Genomic DNA, 6,000 nt, shown 5'->3' with positions numbered 1-6,000 from the left:
GATAAGGCGAATTTCGGGAGCGACCCGACGAAGGCCTCGTCGCTTGTTATGCGGGGGCCTTGCCGCAGGGGTGGACGGGCCTGGCGGTCCACCTTTGCGGGACGCGTGAGAGCTCGTATAGGGGCGGTGTCGGTCCCTGGGGGTAGCCGGGGCGGCGGGCGCCTGAAGGGAGCGAGGTTTGGTGGTGGTGCGCTATGGCAGGGTGGTGCCGGGGCCACTAGTCGGGTGCAGGGCGTAGGCTGTGGAGGCGGCAGCTCAAACGGGCCCGGTGATCCGTGGCGTCTCGGGGAAGCGTCGGGGGGCGGAGGTCGATCGAAGATGCGAGGATCGAACGTTCCAGCCTCGATGAGACGCCATTTTAACCGCTTGATCTGCCGCTTCCTTCCCCCTCGGCGAGACCGTGGCATGATGTCGCACTGTTTGGTTGTAAACCGATTTTATTAAAAGAACCCATGATCATATAAAAGACACGTGTCAGGCAGGTAAATTTTTTAATAAGCGAGTGTGGTAAGAGTCATGTAGTTTGTGTAATGTTCCTCTCTTTCTCTTTGTTAATATTTATTTCCCTTTCTTTTAGTTTTTAAGAAATATTTTAATCAGCGTAATTTAGATGAGAAACCGAGTCAATCTGCCTAGTTTGTAATAGTATGAGTCCGTGGGGATAGAGCGCCCAAATAGGCGAGTCCATTGCCCATGGAGTAGGGAGGGGAGTGTGGGGGATAAGCGCCCTAGTGGGCAGCCCGTACCATCCCACGGAGTGTAAGCTAGAGATCGACTCGGACTCTATTCTTAGCCGTCTTGTTCGGTTTCACACGGACGCGGACCAAGAGTACGTGAACAGAGAGAGAGAGAGAGATAGAGAGACAGAGAGAGATCAATGATAGTTATTGTTATTGTTCGCGTAGTTACTGCCTGCCACGTGGACGACGTGGTTCTTAGTGGTGCTTTTAGGAAATGAATTTAGGCCCAAAATAATAAAAAAAAAGGGGGGGGAGAGTACCTCTTTTCTTTTGTGGGTACTTTTCGGATGCTAGTGAGAGGAAGAGCGTACAATTTTGCGACGAGGTGTAGAGAGCGTGAGGGAGAAGCGCCCAGGGAGGGCACAGCAAATCCCACACCAAGGAAAGATGGGGGCGTTTGTGACGGAGAGCGCCCTATGGGCTGCCCTGTGGTGCACAGTTAGGTGGAGGGACGACGTAGGGGGTAAAAAGCGCCTTAATAGGCGCCCGTTATCCCCTGGACATCTCCTTACTTAAGCGCCCCGGTAGGCGCCCCTGGCTTGAAGTTCAGGGAGGAAGCAGGCGCCTGAATCGTAGCGCCCTGCTTCCAGGATGAGGATTCAGGGAAGTCGCTGTTTTCGCTTCAGAATATTTTTAGGGAGCACTGAGGATGGTTTGCCCCGTATCTTTGCCCCACTTAATTTAATAATACAAGTAAGAAATTTCTTTTTAGTTACTAAGTATAATTTTTATTATAATTTTTGTTAAATAATTATATTGAACACAAAAAAAAACTTTGTTTCAAATAAAGTAGAGTGAGCTTACATTTGATAATTTGTAAGAATGTAATTTACGGCGTTTCTGTAGACAAGGGAGATGTTACTTACGCACTGTTCGGTTCTTGTTAAATTCTATCAAGAATTTAATGGTCACAATGTCGTATACTTGGTAGTAGTCTTATTTGTAAGAGCACGAAGGCTAATAATTATTACACGGATAGCACTTTCTTCCCACAGAGTAACGTCTATGCCTACTGGCAGCGCGACTCGTTATATGAGCGAAAAATGCTGCTTCCTGAGGATCTCGCGTTCCTTATATACCCCAAAACTAGGGGGTCCTAGGGGTACGCGGGTGTAGGGAAGCTCAAATCCATGGAAAATTCCGCGACAAATAGCTATTATTTTTGAAATTTTATGGTTTCTAATTTTTATTCGGATTATTATAAACTTCGGTCAAGAGGTAGCCAGGGTGATTAGCGTTTGAATGCTTCCTTTGCCTTTCTCCTATCACCTCTGTGAGCGGAGTAATTAAACCGCATACCTTCGTAATTACTTTACTCATGCTATCTCATTCATACTTCCCGATCGGAATAATGCTCGAGCTATTGCTATCCCACTTGGTACACGCGCTCCGCGGCTGGACCGACTCTTCGGCAGCGCGAGGGTGTCACGCGTGAACCGCATGGTTGAAAAATATTCACATTACTCCAGGTTGTTAATAATGTGAAAGAGTCATAGCATGACTGCGACGGATTGCAGTATTATTAATTAACAAAGGAGTTGAGGGGTGGCGGTTGCACCCTGTCGTTAATAGCAAATAGAAAGGCGACGAAAGAATATTACTCTTTTAATGAAATTTTTAACTATACGCGGTATGATTCGATGGATTTGAGCTTTAACAATTGAGGTAATAATTACGCACGTGATAACAATAAAATTAATAAAGAGTATAAGCGTAGGGTGTACGCGCTGATACCCCGCGCGTCTGATTTCGTGGGGAGGGGAGCGCTCGGTGAGACGGGTGCTCCGGCGGATCACGCGAGAGCGCGGTGCGCGACGTGAGATGAAATAGGTGAAAAATTTCATCGAACGTAACACATGTATTTATCTCTACATTTATGCCATGTTTTATTGAAATCCGAATTTTCAGGTTCGCAAGGTTCCCTTGTGAATACAATTTATATTCTATTGTATAAATCTATTTTATTAAACTTATTTTATTAAAGTTTTATCATTAAAAATCACTTATTAAAACAAATTGCCAGAATTATCATTTGCATCCAAGATAACAATGTTTATACTATTTCTCGTAATTATACTACAAGTTATTGTCTGAATTACCTCAACTGAGTCCACATTAGTCGGCAAATTAAAATTTTTATAATATAACAATTTTAATTAACAATTTACTAACAAGTTTGTCCATAACTTAAAAATTCTTAATAAAATTATTTGTGCCATTACCGTTATGTCATAATAATCTGCAAAATCGTACAATATTATATTGTTGTCAACGCGAGGTAACTTTAATGCTATTCTTCTAAACAAATGACAATATATGTATACATTGTTGCTTCAATGACAGTATATTCAAAATTATTAAAGAGATAAATATAAAAAAATAAATAAAAATATAAATATAAATATAAATGTGTTGTGAGTGCATCACACTCACATACGGCCTATTGCAAGCGATAGTAGGTGTCAGATGACACCTCGCGCGCGGACATCGCCCGGCCTACATACCGGGCGTCGCACCGGGAAATACACCCGGTTGCCTAAGACTCAACACCCAAAATCATCTGATTTTGGGGTAGAATCCGCATAGCCAGCAATTGCTGGCTAAGCACATACACTGTCTAAAGGCCAGTGACCGCGGAAGTACCTTCCGCGGTCATACGCCCAAAACCGGTGTATAAATACGCCGGTGGACAGACAACGAGCGGGCTTTTGCGATACCGTATACAGCGACGCACGTATGTCGCTGACTCTGTAATACTCGTTACGGTTTATTATTATATATATAAGTGTTATCAAGTGTAACTAAGAAAGAATATACATATATATCTTTATACTACAACTGGCTATAATCTCTCGAAGACCTGACCCGAGGAGCATCGGCAGACGATCCCTATAACCTGTGACCCTTTATCTAAGAAGGGCCACAACAAATCTGGTGGCAGCGGTGGGATCCACTGCCGAAGAACCTACAAGGAAAGTAGTCCCTAACGGACGCAGAGTCTAGAAGAGAACAGCTAAAAAGGGAAAAGAGCGGAAGCCGATCAGAGCGAACTAAACTCGCCAAAGATCCTGCACCACGCAGCCGAGCCGATCAGCTGATCTGCGGACCCGAGATCCAGCAAGGAAGACAGCCATCGAGCCAGAGCTCCGCCATCGGACAGCGCAACAGCGATAGCGGCGTAATCGGAGAAGGCACCGACCTACCGCATCGTGATTCACCAGCCAAGCGGCGAAACGACGGACGACAACATGCTACGATATACGGCGTTAATGTAAGTCCGACAAATCTTGTAATGCGAAATAGATTATAAGTTAGCGCGTCCGAAAAACCCCGAAATACGCAGGCCCCCGGTAACCTAGTTATCGAAACAGAAATTAGAATAGGCGAATGTCCGACAATAGTAACTCGCCTATACGCAACGAATCGTGGCTCTTCAGTGCAGCTGCAGCGCGATCAATACATTATTTAGAACTAGATCTTGCCTGGCGATCGGCCCAAGCTCTTCGCGAGGATCGGGATAACGTGCGCAGAGCTTTAGAATATCCCCCCGAAGGCAATAGCGAGTTACCCGAGTACGTGGTACGCGAGCGAGAATTTCCCTTCACGAGTCTCGATTCAAGTTTATTCGAATACGCGACACGATCAGATTTGCCGGAACCAGACCGCGAGATCCGACGGACGAGACCATACGTTAGCCGACCCCGAGTCGCATATCCTCACGAGGTGAATTCTCACTGACCTCGTACGATTCGGATATATTTAACCCGGAAGAAATTCTCGAACGATACGCAATGAGTGCCAACGACCAAGCACAGCCATCGGGCGCTGAACAAACGGAAGCGCAACAATTTATGGCTGACGCGGAAAGAGAACTACAAGAAATACAACAAACAATTCGCGAAAATCCGGCCGCCAGGGTAGCACAGCCCAACGTAGCGAGAGAAAGAGACGACGAAGTCCGGGATACGCTACGCGCCGTAATTCAAGAAATCCGTCGGTTACAAACAGATATAGACGCCGTGCGAGAAACACAACTGCACACGCAGCGCATCTACGATTATCGCCCATCGCGACCGAACCGGAGAGATACGACCATTATAGACCACGACGAAGACGTTCGACATCGAAGAGGCCGCGGGACACTACCGTTAAAGGAAGCGCGTTGCATGATCCCAGAATTCGATGGGAATGCAAGTAAACTGCAAGAATTCTTAAGCGCAATGACCTGCGCGGTAGAAAACATTGACCCGGCCGACGAAGTGACGCTATTAGGCGCAATATTATGCACCAAATTAAAAGGTCGTGCCATGCTGGATTTCCAAACGCGAAAAGTCCGAGATTTCGAGCAATTAAAACAGGAGCTAGAAGCGTGTTACGCTAGCAAAAAGAGCAACACGCATTTACAAATCGAGTTTAATACGCTTAAACAAAGAACTGGGGAAAACGCGCGAACATACGGACTCCGCGCCGACAAATTAACAATGGACCTGTACGAGTCCATGATAGAGGGTCGACAACACTACACGACCGAAAACAAACGCGCGATAATAGATATTTTGCAGCAACAAGCACTCGAAAATTATCAAATCAGACTTAACGACGACACGAAAGCCGTAGTCCGATCGCGCGGATGCGCGACACTGCAAGAGGCAATAGCCGCTGCTAGCGCGGAAGAACGGATAAAAGGAACGGCCGCTAACCGACCCAAGCCGAAATATAACACGCTTGGCGGAGACAATTACAAAAATAAATTACAATGCCGCAAATGTGGAAAAATGGGGCACCATGGCAAGGATTGCCGAAGCAGCCGGTATGCAAATCGCTTTTCGTTACCGCAACCGGAGAAATCACGCGTCAATGCAGTCGACAAATTTTGCAAACACTGCAAGAAACGCGGCCACACTCGGAATGAATGCTGGCACTTAAACGGAAAAACCATAAATAAAACGTCAAAAGGCCTCCAAGGACCACGACACAATAATATAAAAAATAGTAATACGCGAAAAACAATTGAATCGCGAAAGAAAAGAAACTCCGATTCCGAATACAGTAGCGAAGAAGAAAGAGGACCAGCTGGAAAACAAGATAAGTGCGCGCGCTCGTATCAAGTTGCGCAAGTAACTCGAGCCGCCCAGCCGAGCAGCGGCCTCGATCAAATCACGCTCCCGATACAGGAGACGCGATCAGGGGAGATTGACATGCTTTTTGATTCAGGCGCAACCCTCTCACTCATAAAAGTAAAAACTTTGAAAGGGAAAAC

This window comes from Monomorium pharaonis, chromosome 1, assembly GCF_013373865.1.
Source record: "Monomorium pharaonis isolate MP-MQ-018 chromosome 1, ASM1337386v2, whole genome shotgun sequence".
In the NCBI taxonomy this organism is placed as follows: Eukaryota; Metazoa; Arthropoda; class Insecta; order Hymenoptera; family Formicidae; genus Monomorium; species Monomorium pharaonis.
The sequence above is the reverse complement of the archived record's forward strand: the minus strand, read 5'-3'. Positions refer to the sequence as shown.